Source organism: Macrobrachium nipponense, chromosome 1 (genome assembly GCF_015104395.2).
Source record: "Macrobrachium nipponense isolate FS-2020 chromosome 1, ASM1510439v2, whole genome shotgun sequence".
NCBI classification, from domain to species: Eukaryota; Metazoa; Arthropoda; class Malacostraca; order Decapoda; family Palaemonidae; genus Macrobrachium; species Macrobrachium nipponense.
Genome location: NC_087200.1, coordinates 150016723 through 150039687, shown reverse-complemented (window position 1 = coordinate 150039687; position 22965 = coordinate 150016723).

Sequence of the window (22965 nt, the reverse complement as noted above, 5' to 3'; positions counted from 1 at the left end):
AACAAAAAGAAGGGTAATCTTAGACTTGTCAAGGCTAAACTCTTTCATTCGTTGCGACAAGTTCAAAATGCTTACCATCTCGCAGGTAAGGACCTTACTTCCTCGTGGGAGCCGTCACATGCTCCATCGATCTTACAGACGCATACTATCATATCCCTATAGCCAGACACTTCCGCCCATTCCTAGGATTCAGACTAGGAAATCAGACATTCTCATTCAAAGTGATGCCCTTCGGTCTGAATGTAGCCCCCAGGGTATTCACGAAATAGCAGAAGTGTGGTGCAACAATTGAGAAACTCGGGGAATAATGATAGCAGCATACCTCGACAATTGGTTGATTCTGGGCACCAACAGTCGAGGAATGTCTCAAAGCCACGAAAAAGGTAGTTCAATTTCTGGAAAACATCTGGGGTTCCAGATAAACAAAACGAAATCCAGACTTACTCCGGAGTCGTTTTCAGTGGCTAGGAATCCAATGGGATTTGTCTTCCCACAATCTGTCAATTCCAGTGGCCAAACGGAAAGAAATAGCCAAGTCTGTGAGACAATTTCTCAAATGCAAGCAAACATCAAGGAGGAAGCCAGGAAAGAATCCTAGGTTCTCTTCAGTTTGCTTCAGTGACAGATATCCTCCTGAAAGCAAGGCTGAAAGATATAAATCGAGTTTGGCGATCGAGAGCAAACGCCAAATCTCGGGACAAGTTGTCAGTAATTCCAGATCCTTCGCAATCAACTCCGTCATGGACAAAAGTAAAGAACCTGGCCAAACGGTACCCCTTCAATTCCCCTTCCAGTGTTAACCATTCACACGGATGCCTCCCTGTCCGGGTGGGGGGGATATTCTCAATTCAAACAAGTTCAGGGGACTTGGTCAGTTCAGTTCCGCCAGCTCCACAATAAAACGTTTCTGGAAGCAATGGCAGTAAATTTCTTACCCTGAAGAGACTTCTTCCCCCGGAAAAGTCTCATCTAAGACTAGTTTTGGACAGTGCAAGTGGTAGTTCATTGCATCAACCACATAAACGTTCTGGAAGCAATGGCAGTATTTCTACCCTGAAGAGACTTCTTCCCCCGGAAAGTCTCATCTAAGACTAGTTTTGGACAGTGCAGTGGTAGTTCATTGCATCAACAGGGAGGGTCAAATCCAAACATGTGAACCATGTCATGATAGCCATCTTTGCACTAGCAGACAAACACAAATGGCATCTGTCCCGCCCACTCACCCTGGCGGGGGTCAGAATGTGATAGCAGAACGCTTTGTCCCGGTCGGTCCCTCTCTGGAATCAGAATGGTCCCTAGACGACAGGTCATTCCAGTGGATATGCCGGAGAGTCCCAGGTCTCCAAGTATATCTCTTCGCCTCACAAGCGAACCACAAGCTCCCTTGCTATGTGGCCCCCAACCTGGACCCTCTGGCTTATGCCACGGACGCCCTGTCGTTAGATTGGAATCAGTGGAGAAAAATTTATGTCTTTCCTCCAGTGAATCTTCTCTTGAAAGTCTTGAGCAAGCTGAGGACTTTCAAGGGACTAGTAGCCCTGATTGCTCCAGACTGGCCCAAGAGCAACTGGTATCCTCTGCTTCTGGAATTGGGTCTCCGACCTCAACGGATTCCCAATCCCAAGCTTGTCACAATCAGTACAAATGAGGACTGTGTTCGCTTCCTCAGGAATTCTTCAGACCCTAACTTTATGGACTTCATGAAGTTTGCGGCTAATAAAAGATGCTAACATTGATCCCACAAAACATCCTCTTCCTAGAATCAGATAAGAGAGAGTCAACTATTAGACAATATGACTCAGCTTTTAAAAAATTAGCATCCTTCCTGAAAGAATCAAACACTACAACCATGACAGTTAACTTAGCTATATCCTTTTTCAGATCCTTGTTTGAAAAGGTTTAGCAGCTAGCACTATTACTACTCATAAATCGGCTTTGAAGAAGATCTTTCAGTTAGGTTTCCAGATAGATCTGACTGAATCTTATTTTACGTCTATCCCTAAAGCCTGTGCTAGACTTAGACCTTCTCAAAGGCCTACTACAGTCTCATGGTTCTTAAATGATGTCCTCAAACTAGCATCAGATACTGACAACTCGTCTTGTACATTCATAATGCTTCTTAGAAAGACATTATTCTTATTAAGCCTAGCTTCAGGAGCTAGAATTTCAGAACTGTCGGCTCTATCCAGAGATGCGGGTCATGTGGAATTCCTCCCCTCAGGAGAAGTTCTGCTTGCTCCGGATCGTAGTTTTTTGGCTCCAAAAAATGAGGATCCTCTTGCAAGGTGGGCTCCTTGGGAAAAGTCATGCCCACTTCCGCAAGATCCTTCTCTCTGCCCAGTATCAACTTTAAGAGCCTTTCTATCTCGTACATCCTCAAGATCCTCAGGTTCTCTCTTCATGAGAGAAAAAGGTGGTACTTTATCAGTAAAAGGTATTAGACAACAGATCCTTTACTTCATTAAACAAGCCAATCCTGATTCATTTCCAAAAGCACATGACATCAGGGGAGTAGCCACCTCAATTAACTACTTTCAACATATGAACTTTGAGGATCTTAAAAAGTATACTGGATGGAAATCTCCGACAGTCTTTAAACGTCACTATCTAAAGTCCTTGGAATCTTTAAAATTTTCTGCAGTAGCAGCGGGAAACATTGTTTCTCCTGATACTGTATAGTAGTCATTGTATAGATCCAGGTCTCCTTTCTACCTACCTCGTCCAACATGCCTCACCCTATCGCCATGGCTACTCGGATACTCTAGCCTTAGCCGTTGAGATCATATTGGTGGATTGTCCCTTAGTTTTTTCGCTAGGGACATCCACACTATGTACTTATAATGTACTTCAGTGTACCTACCCTTATTTTTATGCTAGGGTAGGACACAATGTGTTTGTATATTATGTAAATACATTATTTAAGTGAATCTATTTTGTTAAATTGCACTGCATTTAGAATAAGTTAGCTTTAAGTACTTAGTTTATATTCTGTAATAACTGATTCACTTATATTATATCCCTCTTTTTTACACTGATTTTCATTGTCCTTTTTGTTTTTCCCATCTTGTCTGTTTCTCTGGTACTCTTTCATAGGCCGACACGAGCTGAGCCCAGAAAAGGGATTTTGACGTAGGAAAAATCTATTTCTGGGTGATTGGCTCGTGTCGCCCTATGAAAACCCACCCTGTATTGATTGCCCTCCCTGCAGGACAAGATGTTCATAGATTAAGGATGACCGCTAGGCGCTGCTGTCCGTGGCGTCATAGTAGTAGTAGTAGCGGCCGCAATCGCCCGTTGGTATCAGCTCTCTCTAGTGGGGATTTTGATGGGAAGGTCTAAATGGTGAATGTCTCGTGGTAGTGATCCCACTCGCCCCTATTCTCATACCGACACTTCTTTTAAAGAGTGAGCGAGTCAGTTTTACTGACAGTTTCTTAATTTTGTTTTCTCTGGTAATTTTAGATTAATTTTACCTAGAAAGAATGATAATAAGGATCCTTTCATAGGGCGACACGAGCCAATCACCCAGAAATAGATTTTTCCTACGTCAAAATCCCTTTTCTGGCTGTATGTATTTACACAACAAGTATAACATTACTAACGATACTTTTAGCACTCTCTTTTACTTGTTTTAACCTAATTAGATGGGATAGATAAAGAAGAGGAAAAAAAAGTTAGGCTATTGTAATTTGGTTTCAAAAATTCAGCTGGCATGTTACATGAGATACATGATCAAATCATTGTTCTGGGGTGAAAATTTGGCTGTCGCATGATATGCGAGATAGTGTGTTACACAAGTATATACAGTAGTTTTTTTTTTTTTATTCATTAATAGATAACGCTGTTGTGTAAGTGTTTCGTTAGGGAAAAATCAACTGACGAAGGTAGGTTATTTTGCTACATTTAACTCTGAGCAATATTCTTGCTTCTATTTAATGAAAATTAATCTCTAGAAGCTTTATTGTTATGGAACAAGGTTAAGTTTCATTATATGAAGTGTTTTAAGCCGAAATATGACTTAAATATGTCTTCTGTGAACTAGATTTTATTTTATTCGTTAATAGATGTCGCTGGGAGCATGTTTTTTTGTGTAAAAAAATTAACAGATTCCTTTCGTTATTTTTACCCTATTTCATCATAATGCGAGCTTTACATATTTATCTTTTATCAGCGCGAAAACAACAGTAAAATCTGGTTTTTCATGCCCAGCATTTTTTTTTATTAAAATATTTTTTCACTATTTGCAGTCAAATTTCATCCATGTTGCTGATACACAATAATTTATGGTCATTGGCAGTGTGAACATTTATTTTCTCAGGTTCAGCTACAACTGCAGCTTAAATTTAGCAGTACATACTATATTTCCTTGCCAATATTTTCTCCATAGCAAAGAAAGGTATAACGCAAATAGTTTAGGTGCTGTTCTACTTACTGTCATTTGTAACAACTACAGTAATTTTTTACTATCATAAAATGGCTAAAACATTGTTATTATTATCAGATTCAGTTGGGTTTGTAGCAAAACAACTGTTGTCGTTCAGTTGTTTATGGCTGCCGTGCTTAGGCAACGATTATAAGATTACTAACAATAGTTTTATCATTCTGTATTGCTTTTCAACTTATTTAACTAGAAGATATGATAAATAGAGGTGGAGGAAATGTTAGTAATTTGGAAAAGGTCTCTCTCTTCTCTCTCTGCGTAATGGGCACACAAGGTTAACCCATTCACATATTAGACTTAAATAATTTGGATCATCTGCTAAAATGCAGGACATTCTAGGAGATGACGACTCAAATATTTGCAAGATTTAAAAATTTTTAACAGATATAGATCTATTAAAACATATAAATTTTATTAGATACAGATATATTAAAATATATATAAATTTTATTCTTACAAATTTATTTTTAATATGTACAGTAATGTTTTATCTATTTATTTATTTCTTTAAAACTAAATGACTAAAAATATATTTATTTAATATGGTAATTTTAACAGATTTTATCTGCATTAAGCAGCCGATTGGACTTAGTCGGAAATGGTTGCTTAAACAAATAATAATAATAATCTCTCTCAAAAGTTCATCGAGTCTGACATTAAATATTTGTATTTTTACTTGCACGACCAGCTTGAGTGTCGCTGGACCCCTGTCGGACAACAAAACTGTCCAGAGATTGCAACGTCTTTGTTAGGATTAAACTTCTCAACAAAAACTTTAACTTAGCTCCACATGGCAAACATTTCTTTAATCACTGAAGTAAGCTCTGTATCTCCCCTCTTTTCCTCCTCGGATTCCTCATCTGCCATTTGTTGCTGTTCCTGCTGAAAGTCTTGCAGCCATTCAATGGCTGGCTCTTCCCTCTGGGCGTCCACTAACTCTTCCACATCCTCGCCACTCACGTCCAAGCCCATGGACTTCCCCAGAGACACAGTAGATTCCACTACAGGCGTAGGGTCGTCAGGGTCAGTCTCAAATCCTTCAAAATCCTTCTCGAGGTAACACTCTGGCCACAATTTTCTCCAAGTAGAGTTCAGTGTCCTGGAAGGCACTCCCTGTCAAGCCTTATCTAAGGGCCCCATAGACGTTACGACCGGCGGATCAGGTTCCGTTCTGTCTCCGGCATCTGTGTTGCCCATAGACGTTCAGATTCACTTCAGTTTGCCGAAACATGGTAGAGTGAGAAAATGACCGCTCCGCTCAGCGATGACGCTATACACCGCTTTTGCAGCTGAAACTATAAACCCCCTGCGACAAAGGAGAGCCTGAATTGAACTATGATTGAAGAAATGAAATAAATTATCTCAAAATTGTTTATTTAATTCATTCAAACTTTACCCTGGTGACTGGTTCGATTACCTGGAGGAGCAGACCGACATGGAATTATTACATACAATGAAAACAAAAAACACACACATACACAAACAAAGTCATTGACGAGAGGTGACTGGACACACTTCGCTTACACGCTACAAGTCGTTCTTTGGGGCATAAAAATCCCAGAGACATGTAAAGCAATTATTCAAGTTATGCAACAAGAGTTCACAAAGGTAAACAGTAACTATGTTGCATACACAGCATCTTTCATATTCTAGTGGTATACAGCCTGGTGTAGGTACAGTAGGTCTACAGTTCCGTTAAAGCAGAATAGGCCCTTAAACTACGGTTCTGTACCCAAATAAGAATACAAATTTCAGATCTTTTCTGCACAAAATTCGCTATTTAAACAGAGAAAATTTAGATGATATTGAAAGTATTGTCATAAACTTATTTTTTGTGCGACAAATAACAATGTAGTTTAAACAACAGTAATACTAATACATACAGATATAGCATACCAACACAATACGTAAATACATAATATACTCACACATTAGTGTATATGTGTGTGTGTGTATATATATATATATATATATATATATATATATATATATATATATATATATCTATATATATATATATATATATAGATATATATATATATATATATAATATATATATATATATATATATATATATATATATATATAAAATAAAAAGTCTATGACAATATATTCAATAATATTTCAGTGTTCCATGTATGTATAAAACTAAAAATTTTGTGTACAAGAGTTGAAAATTGTACACTTCACTTATGAGGACCGTAGGTTTAAGTGCTTATTCTTCATTAACGGATCATAGACCTACTGTATGCTAAACTACCGTATATGCCAGTAGACGATGCAGATGCAAATGGTGGATATAGATAGGTCATATTTGATGGATGAGACAGATAGAGGGATAGATATAGAGATACATACATACATATATTCATATTATATAAAAGATATATATAGATATAAACACACAAAAACTATAATACTATAAGATATATATGAATATAGTATACAGTATATATAATATACATATATATATATAGAGATATATAATAGATATAGAGTAGTATATATATATATATATATTAGTATACATATATATAGATATATATATAAATAATAGAGTATATATATAGATATGGAGATATATATATGACAATTATGAAACATAAATATATATAGATACATAGTGATTATAGATATATATATAGATAAAATATAATTATATATATATATATATACAAATAATAGACATGATATAGTATATCTATATATATAATATAGAACATGATAAATATAACCCAAATACATATAATATATATATACTGACATATTATATATATACTGATATAGATAATGATAATTATTGTATAATATACCATATAAATATATCATACATACAACACTATGATGATTTAGATATATATATATATAGGTAAAATATATAATATATACACTCACCATTATATATAATATATATATATATATATATATAATATATGATAATACATGCAAATATATAATTATATTTATATATATATCGATATAATATATCTATAACATATAATATAATATATATATGATATATTATACATATACATAGATATTATATATATATGTATATAATATATGATATATGATATATATGTATAGATATATATAATATAGATATTATATATATATATATCTTTTGTAAAATATCATAGCATAATAGTATGTAATAATATATGATATATTCTATATGATGATATATATAATCATATCTATATGTATATTATAATCCATATATATAATATGTATATATATTATATTAATATATGTATATAGATCTATATATATATATATATATATATATTATAGATATAGATATATAGATATATATGTGATGTATATATTATATATATATATGTTATATATATATCTATATATATGTAGTATATATATCTATATATATGTATATATAATCATATATATATGTATATATATCTATATATATATATATAGTATATAGTAGTGCTATATATATGACTGGTTATATAGTATATATCTGTATATATGGATGACTATATATATGGATATATGTATGTACTATATATTTATATATGATATATATCTATGTATATCTATATATATATATATATATATATAGATATATATATGTAATATATATATATATATAGATATATATAGGTATATATATAGAATATATGATGGAGATGTATATATTATGTTACGTATGGTATGATATATAGATATATATATATATCATATATATATATATATACTATGTAGGTATACTATTATTATATATATATATATATATATATATATATATATATATATATATATATATGTGATATATATATATATATATATAGTATATATATATATATATATATATATATATATATATATATGTATATATATGATATATATATACACAGTGTTCCCCCCGTATTCACAGGGGATGTGTACCAGACACCCCCGTGAATAGTTAAAACCCGCGAATAGTTAAAACCACCACTAAAAATGCTTATAAATGCCTATCTTGAAAGTTCAGATACCAAATGTATACCTTTATAACATCCTACTTCAAATATACCTAAAATTACTAACCTATTACCGTATTAATCTTTGAGGTTATATTATTAATATTATTTGAAAGTAATCTTAAACATTTTACCTTGAAAAATATATACCTATAGCCAATAACAGAGAGAGAGAGAGAGAGACCAGTGAAATGGCAACATCATATATCTGACCATCAAGAGTGAAATTATTAATTATTTCTGAGACAGAGAGAATAATACTGAGAGAGAGAGTGAATAACTCCTAAACTTCGACTCCTTCCTCTCCGCCAATACGTATATCAAACTGTCATTACTCCCCCGCCCACCTTCCACCACGTGGATAAAATGACTGGGAATCGCTATTTTTAATTAATCTTTTTAATATTTGAAAATTAGTAGTTAGGTAAATCATTTATTTATACTACAAAACAAATAAACATACGCAAGTAAGAAAGAGAGAGAGAGAATGTTATTGTTACTGTTTAATCTCATTAAACTTAATATTATTTGTAAACTAGTACTGTATAAAATTATTTTACCATAAAATGTAGTAATGTCCTTAAAGATATACTTATACATACATTTCCAGCCCAAACAGAGGGCGAGAGTTACCACTAGGACACTATCTCTGTGGTAAAAGAGAGAGAGGGGGTTGGGGGGAGGGCAACACACATTCCCCCTTCTGACACTTGATAAATTTGACAGTTGTTGGACCCCAGCCAACTCAGCTTGCTAAGTGGAGCTCAAAGAGAAAGATGCAGGGTAAAATGCATTTTCTTTCATTCTTACATAATTTTTTTATTTATAAACTAAAATCTTGCTAATTCACTTTAGTATTTTCTTTAATGAATTGATATTATTGCTGTTTACATTAATATTGATATTTGAAAATCAGTAATCATTTATCATCCAAAAAAGAACATACATCTCTGTAAGAGAGAGAGATTTTCGTAGTATTTGTAAAATACTTTCACATGATTTTTGTAATTACAGTTATTATTATTATTATTATTATTATTATTATTATTATTAATATTACTATTATCATATGAAAATATTAATAAACATATACATAGTGTACCATAAAAATCTCTCATCTCAGTAGAGAGAGAGAGAGACCTGGAGTTCGAAAGAAGGATGCGTGAAGACTGGGATTTCCTTCATTCTTACATCATTTTTAAAATTTATAAACTAAAATCTTACTAATTCAATGTAGTATTTCCTTTATTGAAGTGATTGCTCTTTACATTAATATTAATATTAGAAAATTAGTAAATCAATCATCACACAAAAAGCATACATCCCTGTAAGGGAGAGAGGGAGAATTATTAGTTATTATGTGATATTTAATCTAATTAAACATACTAATACAGTATTGATCAATATTAATATTTTAAAATTAGCAAATCATTTCTGTATCATAAAAATCTATTTAGGCATGAAAATGACATCAAAATACACTAATTAGTGACTATCTATCGTCGGAAAATCCCGTGAATAGGCGAATTCACCGCAAATAATGGGTAGATATGGTCCAGATAAAAATCCGCAAATCAGTGAGTCCGCGAATCCGGAGAACGCAAATACGGGGGACCCACTGTGTATATATATATATATATATATATATATATATATATATATATATATATATATATATATCCTTCCAATTAATTTATCACAAGCCTAATTTCGCTCTCCTACGACATTCAATAAACTCCTCCCATAACTTATTATCTGCGGACATAGCTGCCATGTTGCTGCTTCAGCGTCTCGTTGAAACTGAAGTAAACCTTCAGATCACGCCATAGACGCAGAGGTTTCCGGCCACCTGAACTAAATCGGATACCATGAACCTGGCAACGGCAGGTTGCGAGTTGGTCGGAGAGGCCGACAGACTCCGCCCACTTTTGGTCGGACGATCACCCCATAGACAGTGAGATTTACTTCCAATTCAGATAACCGGATCCGGCGATCGTAACGTCTATGGGGCCCTTAAGACTTGTGCAATTCAAGATATTGAAGTTATCCTTCCAGACCTCTCTCGGGGCCAATTCAGCATCTGAGGTCACCTCAGAGCATCTTTGAAACAATGCCTTTGTAAAGTTTCTTTTAGTTCAAGATGATTTGCTGGTCCATGGGCTGGATGAGAGGAGTGGTATTAGGGGTCAAGAACTTCACAGTGATAAATTTAAATTCATCCAACAATTGGTCTTCCAAGCCAGGAGGATGCACAGGAACATTGTCCATTACCAGGAGGCACTTGAGGGGCAACTGATTATCCTGAAGGTATTTTTTTGTTTTATTTTGTTTGGCCAAACACGTTATTAACCCACTCAATGAAAATTTGCCTCTTGACCAACACCTTTTTGTTTGCCCTCCACATCACAAGGATTTTATACCTGATAACACTGTTTTTCTTAAACGTTCAGGGAGTTTCAAAATGATACACCAGTAGGAGCTTCAATTTGAAATCCTCACTGGTATTTCCACAAAACAAGAGTGTTAGCCTGTCCGTCATAGGCTTGTGGCCCGGCAATGAACTTTCCTCCTGCGTGATGCAGGTCCTCTTTGGCATTTTTTTCCAAAACAGGCCCGTTTCATCAGAATTGAAGACCTGTTAAGGGAGGACATCTTCAGCCTCAAGATAATCTTTAAATTTCTGAGCGAGTTCTTCAGCGGCACGTTTGCTGGAACTCGCAGCCTCGCCGTGCTGTACGACTTATGTATACCCGTTTGCTTTTTGATTTTTTGAAACCAGGCTCTGCTGGCCTTGAAATCACTAAGAGCATCACTTGTTGGCCTTTTCTTTCTTAGATCAGCATGCAACACCCTGGCTTTTTCACAAATGATCGCTTCAGACACACTATCCCCCATTATTGTTTTTCATTTATCCACACTAATATAACAAACTTTTTAATCCATTTGTATTTTTCATAGCTAACAAACCTTCAGTCTTAACAATAATAAATCTTCTAGCGCTAGCTGGAAACTGATAAAACAATCAAAGATTGATAAAACAAGGAATTTGCGGCACCTGGCAACTCCTGCATACACACAGTGGATGTTTGGTCTTCGACCAAGCTTGGACTCCCGTGATATGCCAGTCTTTCTTTTACCTCCATGGAAACTGGAGTGACCCCTTTCGCAACATCAGCTGCCATAATTTCACTTTCTTTGCTAGGATAGAGCTGATTGTTACACTGAATTGCCGTATATCCTAGTGAGATCACCAACATGTGCACCACTTTCATACTTTGCTACAAGTTCTTTCTTGAATTCTATCATATTTCTGGCCTTTTTTTACCTAAGGGCTGACACTTGGAACTTTCTTTGGCCCTATGATGGCTTGTTTCCAATGTTTCACCAGCAAAAATAGCACGAAACACAACGAACACATGGGGATGTGGACTGTGCACCAGGTGATGCTTGTTCAGTGAGTAACCAAGGCAGAATGGGTTGCGAAAAAAGATAAGATGTTTTGTTTGGGTGCTCTCTATGGGACCTGGTAACACAGTGGGCCCTGGAAGGAGCGTTTCCAAGTGTACAAAATCCAAGGAAATGCAAGAAACCCGAGACAAAATTTCAGTGGTAAAAGTCTACGAAAACCTAATTGTATGAAAACTGAGGTTCCACTGTAGTAGTTTTAAGAGAAGCTTTTGTTTCAGTTGGTCAAACTGTTGCTGACTCTTCTCTTTTAACTGAACTTTAATATTTTTAATGCCTACATGAGCAGGGATCTACATAGAGGTCAAAATAATTTATTAAAATATATAATTTGCTTGGGCAAGAAAATTGTTTACTGTGTTTAAGTGCTTAAGTAGTAATAGAATCACTGAAAATTTAAACTTTCATGAAGGTATATTTTGTTAATTATTCTGAGTCGGTTCGAATGCTTAAAATACCGACATAAAAATGGAGGCAGATATTAAATACTAATGAGAATAGAGTTTTCTTATCTGCAAGATGTTACAGGTAATCCCAAACCAGTGGAAGGCTTGGAACCCTGAGTATACTGTATTACAGTATGGACCATTTCCCTAAGTAATGTTCCTTGTATGTGCGTAGTTTACATGTAAATTTTACATAATTATAAAAGTTTGTTTATATGTAGCCACATTTTATTAGGTTGTATTTTAATAATATCAGTTCATCATCACATACCATATACAGTTACTATGTCAAAATGTAAGGCAGATATATCAACAGGTAATACAGAAAATTTACATACAGCGAAAAGTTTCAGAACTACGTACATGGTGGTTTCAGCATAGTGTACAGGTAGAGGTTAGAATGAGTATGTTGATTTTAATAATGATATTGTTGATCTAACTAATATAAGCATAAGCTTGAGGCTTTTTCATGTTTTAATTGTGACTGCTTTCAGAATTAGATTTATTATAAGTTAAGGAAAGTTCCCATTTTTGTGTTGCTGATTCTGTATAATATGCTATTCATTACATACACAGTAGAAACAATAGATAATACCGAATTAACCACGAAAAATGTGAATTTATGTAAACTTGGCATTGTAAGGAATGTACGTACTTGGATATTAAAATAAGTTCCTATGATTCTCTCACAACAAGCAGTTGTTTAACTAGATGTTTATTACAGATTATTTTATCCTAGCTTGCCTCTGTTTGTTTGACAGCATAGAGGTCTATATGAGGCCTCCAAATCTATTTCACTCCTTACCACGCTTGGGCAAGGGTAAGAGCTGGCGTAAGCCGTTGTAATTTAAATCAACCACCTACCCCCGGCATAGTTCATTGTAATTAAAATCACAATTTGTTCAAGTCAATTATATTTTTTCCAACTATATGAACCAGAGGTCCTTTACAGTAGGAAATACCTTCAGAGAAGCTTGAAAATGGCTGCTAGATTTTACAACAAAGTAGGTCATTAGTTAAACTACAACCTGGGTAGGGGGAAGCTCCTCCCACCAGGGCATATACATCCCAATTTGCTTTTGGCCCAAGAAGAGCAGAATGAGGGGGGTGGCATTAGTTGGGCTTAATGTGTAAAGGACCTCAGGTTTGTATAGTTAGGAAAAATACAATTTACTTAAACAAATTGTGATTTGTCCCAGCACAATATACAAACCATCAGTCCTTTTTATTGGGAAGACTTATATTTGGAGGGAGGATTCTGATATATGTCCCAGGAGTTGACTGGAGCTCGCTCATCTTGATTCATACCCTGGTCGTAAGAGCTAGGGAATGAATCGGACCTCTGATGAATTGATTAGAGTACAGGAACTGAGAGATCAATCATCGGACTTCTGGGCTTTCCTCCTATGAGTATGAACAAGCTTGGATGAATCTGACAGGCAATAACATTAAGGCAAAATACAAGTATAATGGGTTTGTGTCTGGGACCTGCTTTTCCTTCCCTTGCAAGAGGAAAGTGGTTGCTTCTGTTGTCTATGACAAAACAATGGGTAAAGTAGTCCTTTTTTTTACACGGTTTCAATTACACACAGTTTTAAATCTCCCGCCTTCAAGTATTTCTTTGTGCCACATATTCCACATTTACACTGATCTACGGGGACAACAACAAACAAGATTCCTCAGCCCGCATGTGTCTGTAGTCCCAGCAGCATCCAGTTATTCAGCAGTATTTTTAGGAGTTTTGAAGTGGTTAAAAGTTATTACTAAGACTTCAAAATGCCCTTCCAATTTCAGTGAAAACAAGCCAGCAAAGAAAATGAGAAAAGTTCTTGTTTAAAAGAAATTAATGAAATTCTTAAAAAAAAATAAGCCATGTGCGTTATGATGCTTTAGTGAAAATGGAAAAAGCCCTAAACTTATGGATTGAAGACCTGAACAGACGACATGTGCCGCTAAATTCCAATTTCATTAGGAAAGGCAAAGCATCTGTATACTCGAATTACTGGTGATAAAAGTGCTACAGACGATCATGTTGAGTTAGACAATAGTGATGATGATAACAATGATAGTGGTATTGCTAGGTCTAACAGTTGTAGTATAAGTAGTAAAGAAAAATTTTTAGCCAGCAAGGGTTGGTTCGAAAAATCAAAAAAACATTAGGCCCATATAAATGAGTGGCGAAACAGCCTCAGCAGATTTTGTGGCAGCAGACACGTACCCACATGAGTTTGCTGAAATCATAAAAGAGAAAAACTACAGGCCAGAGCAAGTTTTCAATATGAATGAGATTGGTGTATTGTGGAAAAAAATGACACCTATATGCTTTGAAAAATAGACATGAACACGCTGCCAGTGTTTTACCGATCTAACATGAGCACGCTGCCAGAGTTTTACCGATCTAATAAAAAAGCATGGGTGATGGCCGCACTGTTTCTTGACTGGTTCCGCAATTTTTTTTGTACGGGAGGTGGAAAAATATCTGTCCGATAAAGGAATAGACTTTAAAGTATTGCTCATCATAGATAACAGCCTGAACCATCCGGAAAACATCAAGTTTGCTCACCCTAACGTTGCATTCCTTCCTAAAAACATAACCTTTATATAGATACTCCTCATTTAACGATGTACTCGTTTTACGACAACTCGAGTTACAACGACAACATGAAGTGAGAGAGGAAAAAATCCTAAAATGAAAATAAAAGCTTTGCCAATGGTGGCAATGAAAAAGGCTATTCAGTGCCAATAATCTAGCCTAGCCTAGGTTTTGAAAACCTTGAAATCTATGGCTAAAACAATAAATAAGGCTTGAATATACTTTGTAAAGAGAACCTATACAGTTGAACCTCTTAGTCAGCATTCTATGGTCTGGGAACTCCCCTGGTTGGCTTGATTCAGCCGAATTGGTTCACTGCGCTGCCGTTCGGCAGAGCCATATTTGCTAACAACTTCAAGACAGCAAAAATTATGCCATATCTCCATTGTTTTAGTAAGCATAATTCTTAGTAATGAAAAGAAAATGTGTTTAGTCAAACATGATTTTTATATGAACTTGAAAATAAATATATTTCTTTAAATATTCCACATGAGCAGTTTTTACCAAGTCAGTCTTTTTAATCAAAATGAAACATTTGGCATGCAGAATTCCTTATTCTTAGTATGCTTGAAAGACTTACATGTAATTTAGTTTGTCCCAGCACAATATACAAACCATCAGTCCTTTTTATTGGGAAGACTTATATTTGGAGGGAGGATTCTGATATATGTCCCAGGAGTTGACTGGAGCTCGCTCATCTTGATTCATACCCTGGTCGTAAGAGCTAGGGAATGAATCGGACCTCTGATGAATTGATTAGAGTACAGTGAATAGCTTTAGTGTTCACTTTCTTCAATAGATGGCGTTGTGCTTTGTTTACATTATGACCGACATTCAAATAGCCCGTGATTGCCGAAATTCATTCATAATTTTCTTTATCTCACTACCCTCTGAAATACCAAATTTAGAATATGAAAGTCACTGCTAAATAATGTGCAGATTCTGAGAAAAGTTTAATACTGTATTGACTTACTAGTAGGCTAACTAAGGAATGTAGGCTGGGTTAAGATATGAAGATATAAAATGATAAAAAGCATTGTCAGAACTTTGCCAACTATGTACAGTAGTAGGCTTATGAAGTTATAAAATGATGAAGTTAAATAAAATATGAGTAATAAAATGATAAAAATCATGTCAGAACTTTGCCAAGTAGTAGGCTATGTTGGAAACTACACCGTTTTTTTTTTTTCATCTGTCCATCTCCCTGTGGTGTTTTTGTATGGTAACACTGCGTCCCGGGCTTTAGATAGTTACGCTATGTGTAAGTTTTAGGTAAATAAAAGGATATCTGGGTGTACATTTCCAACTGAAAAGTGTTTTAATAATTTACTGTATGCGAATTACACCGTTAATATTCGAAATAGGATATTATTATAATCGTTGAATGTAAGCTAAATGTAACTATCTAAAGCCCAGGACGCAGTGTTACCATACAAAAACACCACAGGCGGATGGACAGATGGAAAAAAAAAACAGAGTATAGTTCTGTGTATGAATGAAAATTAATCCTATTAGTCGAAATAAGGAGAATAACGCGTTTAACGATGAATTCGTTAAACGGTCATGGTCGCTGGAACGGAACCATGTTGTTAAATGAAGAGTAATTGACTAACTGTATTACAACTGATGGATCGGGGAGTAATCGCTGTATTTAAGGCTAAATACGCTGAGAAAACATTCACGGCGCTTAAGGAGCCTCTTGATAAAAGTGAAATCAGTTAGGGATAAATGGAAGAAATATAATATAGCCAACTGCATTGTTTATTAAAGAAGCCCATGATGAATTATCTACGAAGTGAGTTAATTCATGCTGTAGAAAATTATGGCCCGATCCCGATGTTGTGAATGACTTTGACTGCATTTGAGGGCTTTTCCAAGTGTTGTTTCTGATCAAAAAATTGTAAGGATGGCTCAGGAAGTTGTGGTGAGGGATTTGATAATTTGTGTTCTGATGAGGTGCAAGACGAAATTTTGGGCCATTCAAATGAACCCTTCACAGATGGCAAACTAGAACAACTCGTTAGGGAGAAGAATATGGAAGAAAAAGACAAAGAATTTAATAAGCCACCAACACTAACGCTGGAGATGATTGGAGAAGTGTTACGAATGACATGGAATGTCACTGATATAATTTTCAAGATCAATCCTTCACTCTAGAACTCTCTCAAGGTCATAGAAAGTGCATTGGCGCCCTACTACGAGATGCAGAGATCTATGAGGAAGATCTCACAAACAACAATCAGACACTTCCTCAGTCCTGTCTCCAAAAAACATGACTATATCAAGTGGTGAGTACATTATTGATCACTGTCCATTTAATTGTTTAATTATTGAATATCAAATCTGTTCTATTACAAGATTAAGTTTTTGTCAATTGTGGTAAAGATTTGATGATTAATTTAAACAATTAGATATTTCCTGCTCTTTAACCAAACAAGGGACAAGTTGCCGCCACATTTCTTACTGCTTGTGAATTGCAGGGAAATACAGTAATTTATTTCACCGTTAAGGGGCAGTGTACGTATATGCAAAAATACACAAGATTACAGTGCTGGCTCAGTTTTTTAGTATAGATTGATCGTGTTCGGGTGCAGAAGGAAAGAGAAGAAGCAAGATATCATGCCCTGGTAGAGAGAGAGAGAACGATAGCACTGCACTCCGTATCGTCTGTAACATACGAGAGCGAGTGATACTGTTCTCATGCATCGATAGTAATTTCATCTTCACATTATAATATATATAATTCTTCTAAGTAAAAGCACCTTGTTAAGATATTAAGATTTTCATTAGCCAAAGTAATCTAGCATTTCCATGAAATAGTTCAAATAAGATCCACATAACGATCAAAGGATGCAGGCTTATTCGGACCGTGGCTGTTCGGATCAGATTCGGACCTTAGTCTTTGCCGATTCGGACCATTTACTAGGATGATTCGGACAATTGTTTAGGCTAATTCGGACCATTTGCTTGGCTGTTTCGGACCTTTGTTTTGGGTGATTTGGACCCATACTAATAATTTTTTTATTATAACAATGATAATAGGGAAACCTTTGATGAACTTTCAGGCAAGGTGGGTGTTATTTGGCCAGTTACAGTTTATGGATTATGTTGACCTAACGTGGTTGCAGAGTCAGGTATGGAAAATGGAGAACTGGTCAGTGTTTGGTCACAGTATTAGGTCAAACAAACATGTGGAGGGGTGGGATCATAAGCTGAACAAAATAGCCAAAAAAGTAACCTCGCATCGTATTCACTTAAATCTTTAATATACTTAGAGGCAAAGGAAATACCGAATCAGGTGAATTAAGCTTGTTAAAGAGGGCAAATTAGAAACCTCAGAGAAAGCTGGTCAAAGAACTACAAAGGCCTGTCATGAAACCGTGGGAGGACTATAATGAAAGGAAAATAACAACTGGTCAGCTACTGAAGAAATGTGCACATATATACTATGCGCCAGTGTAAATAAAGGGGCTATTTCGGGTGAATTTGGGCTTTATTTTAAAAATTAGAGTAATGTGTAACTGTGCGAAATAAATGGTCCTATACGTGAGAGGAGTGGATTTCCATTCCTTCCCCAATATATTTTCATAACAGACTTTGGAATGATTATGGATTATAGACATTGAAACAATATTATAAAACAAGGTCACATATATATGTTACATATGTAAATACATATTAGCAGTGGCGGCTCGTCAGTAGGCACTGTGGAACTGCAGCACCCTCTATAGATTTCATAATATATATGCACAAAATTATGAATATATACACGGATATGAGAAATTAAGTATAGAATATCAATAATCCCTTAAAAATTATTACCATTCTCTTGTTTTTGTATAAAAAAAAACAATAATTATTGAAATAATATGTGGAACTGCTGGTGCTCAGCAGTTCTTATTTCGCTATACTAGGGTGATAATGTAGCCAGCTCGCACGTAGGGGTGATGGGAGCAATGCCCTGCGGCCTGCCCTGCCCTCTCGAGCAGTGTTAGCTTAGCTTTTGGAGGGCGAAGGTGTGAGTTGAAATTCGTCAATAGCCTAATCAATATGTAGTATTTGTGATAGCGATCAAATCGGTGACGATACTAATGACATGTAATGCAATGCAGAATAATCAACTCAGTGGTGAGTTGCAATAAATGGGAAAAAATAACCACAATAATGTCAATGATACTAAAATTCAAAATAGCTTTCGGCAGCAATTCTGCTGCCTTCCTCAGAGAGAGAGAGAGAGTGTGTATGTACTGTCGGCCAAAAAACTCGTGGCAGAGTTTCATAATTTTTCGTTCACCTGCCTGACGCACGATTCATGCCTTATTTATCTATTTTTCTTTTCAAAGATGGAAGAAATCATGTGTAATGACGTTAAAAACAGTCACTGATATCTTTGAACATTATGTTATGTTATTGTGTAAAACTATTTTCCATATAGCAAAATCGACGTGAACGAAACGAAGTGATAAAAAACGTCATATCACAACCATAGATAACATTACCAAATAGATAGGAGACACCTATCACTATAGTAGTATCGCATAAACATAGTCCTTAAATTATCCTTTCAATATTAAGTTGAAGGTAGTTGAACTATTCCATTTGTTAAATTTTACAGAAAACATTGGAATCTCACAAAATGCTATCAAATTTAAAAACAAAAAGAAAAAAAAAAACGATATCTTAACAATGTGAACCAGGCGACCTCACTCTATTGCTTTTGATGTTATGTGCACGGGTATCTAATGTCAGTGTGTCATTTATCGGTCTAAGAAACATCCTTCGATGAGCGAGAGAATCATTGCACTGCATTCGGTGCAAGTTCCTGTTGGAGAGATATCAAGAAAGCTTAATAAACCGTAGAGAATCATACATAGATGAATAAAATTGTTTAAAGAACGGCAAAGTTTAGAATATGGGCCTAGAGGTGGAATACCTCGAAGCACCACATGAGAGCAAGACGATACAGTAGTGAAAATGTTGCTGAGCAACATTCATTTGTGAACTTTGAATTCTAGTGCCTCGTCACGACATTGCTGAACCAGGAATCATAACTAGCTCTACGCTTATGACTGGTGTCTGATAAATACTTTAGATGGAGAGGAAGAGATTTTTAAATCTACACTTGAAGTCTTTGATAGGTTGTCTAATGAATAAGCAAACTTATCTTTGATGGATGAGAGATTCAGTTAGGCTCACTCTTTTTGTTTTGTTTTTTATCGGTGGCCAGTGAATACCACGGATAGGGAGGGAAACGGTTTCAATGATGCATGCATTTTTTTTCTTCAAAACCTAAAGAATACATTTTATTAAATGATACTTTATTAACATCTGCCTAATCCTTCCATCACTCCTATACGCCACCTCCGCTCTCTTCTACATCTCAGGCGACTAGATCCGACTTCTCAATACGAACTCCACGTTGTGAAAGCATCACTAATGATAACGGTTATTTTAAAATTCCCCGCACCGACAACGGAACGCCTTAAAATACTGTGTTTTATAAAATATTTTCTGTTCAAGAAACTTTATCTTTCATTCCACAAAATATGTGCATACACTCGTGTTACACCCATGTAGCCGTCAAAGAGCAACCCTTGATTAAAGCAGTAGGTTATTCTTGAGAAAAAAAAATAAATAAATAAACATGAAATAGACTTACACGAGAACGTCACCTTTCCTATTTCTTATCCTTTCAGCTACTTATAATATGCTTATGTTAGTAGGTCTAGTAGTTATACATGTGAACTAATTTGAATTAATTTCTATTTAAAAGAAATGAATAGCCACAGAAAGATCAACCTAAGAAAAGCTTTAAGGAAAAGTAAGCCTTTCTTAATGTATTCGTTCAGCTTTTTGACTCACAGCTTTCCAAGGTGTCCAAATGAAACAGGATGATATGCAAGGAATTCGATAAAAAATAAGACTGAATTATATTCGTTTGATTTTTTTATGATTGCTTTTTTGACTTTGAATAGCTAGGTCTGAGTTAATTATGTTAAGCAATTATTGAAAGGATAAGAAGAAAGGCGAACATGGCTAATAAAACACGAATAACGGGAATAGTCAAATAAAGCAGATTAATATATATATATATATATATATATATATATATATATATATATATATATATATATATATTGTCGATTTAAATATTCATTAATATTACGTATCCGAGAGAGTATGCTGCTGAAAATAGACCTAGGCTTATCATATGGGAAAATCAGAAGTCCAATTTAGGCCCACTAAACGTGTAATGCAAATTATTTTATTGATCAAAGGACAAAATTAGTTTAACTAAACATCGTTTTCAAAGAATGTTAACGCCTTGATGTATTATTTATCGGCTGTAGGAGACGAAATGACAACACCCCAGTGCAGTACGATATGTTGAGTCAAGACTCGAGCGCCAGCAAAGCCAACTTCAAAATCTTCGGAATGCTGTCACGAAGCTAGAGTTGAAAATAAAATTAGAAATCGTGGACCCATCGGTATATATTTTCCTTACTTTGCAAAATAATTATCTTTAATACGTTGAATAAGTCTACTCAGTTCTAATGTCATTTATTTCATGTATAGCACCTTTGAAAGGAAATTTTATTTATTGTTAAGTAAATATTCTGGCACCTGCATATGGCAATATTTCCATAACGAACAATGAATTAAGAAACTACGCCAATTCTTTGTTGGCCGTCTGTACGTATGTGTATGCATGCGTCTGTGTTGTAAGTGGGTGTTCTTTAGTCCTTTTGTTTTATATAGGCCTGTTACTTTATTTTACTGTCATGCTACGTTTTGTACTATCTTAATGTTTTCGTTTTCGAGTTTTTATTCTTTTTAATGGTTTATTTTTATTTTGCTATGCTTAGTTTACATAGAATTAATATTGTTATGTAACCTTATTTCAATATTCCGTCAGTCCGTCCACCAGTCTCCGCTGCCGAAAGTTACTGCTTTGAATTTTAGTATTTTAATACTTTTTCAGTTTTGTTTGCAGTTTCAAATTTGATTCGAGTAACCATCCATTAGTAATCATCAGTCAAAGCCCAAGAAAAACAGAACTTGAAGAAATTAAGTTTTCGGCATGGTTTATAGTGCCATATATATGTGTACTATATAATGTGTGTGTTTATGCAGTTAATATCAAGGAATTGAAAAAAAAATTATGTAACAGCAAACTTATGAGTGATGGCCAAGAGCCACCACTGCCCGAATCGGCCAATCATATGGTCCGAATAAGCCTGGATATAGGTCCGAATGAGCCAGTACATGGTCTGAATCAGCCTAGTCCAAATCAGCAAAGTCCGAATAAGCATGTTCCCCTTAAGAGCTGGGGTTGGAGGTAAGCATCAGTATGAAAATATCTATGTAGATTTTAGTATTTCATAACTAATGGCAATGAAAGCATTTTAATACCATACTAAAGGTTTTCATTAACCAAAATTGGTAATCAATAATTTCCATGACATATTTCAAATAACTTTGCAATGTGAGTAGCCTAGTTGGTCGTAGCCCGTGACTAACCTACTAGATGGTTGTTGATCATGTCAAGAAAATTTCATCCGAAATCAAATATTTTATAACTTACATAGCTAAATAAAAGCTCTTTCAAAAGGTCAAAAAGCATTTCATCAGACAAGCTAATGGCTTTTCATGAAACATTTCATATAATTTGCTCATAATATTTGTATTTGTTGAGATTAAGAAAATTAAATACTTAACTGGACCAAAATTGGTATACACAGATTTCTTTTTGCACGGGGGTCTTTGGAACCAAACCCCCATGTGCAGAGGGACAACTGTAATCCATTGTGCCACTTACCTACGTCATAGCCAATTCCAGCATGTGACAGCCATTCAGCTCTGCCCAGGGAAGAGAAGAAGGATGGAGAAGAGACCCAGGCTCCCCACATTCACACACTCATCCACAACTGTCATCTAAGGTAAGATGCTAACCTGTCCTGTTAGAGGAGCCGGGTAAGCTACGCAACTTGTTGAGCAGCCACCACAGGTCCCAAGGAAAAAGTGTCCAAGGGTTTG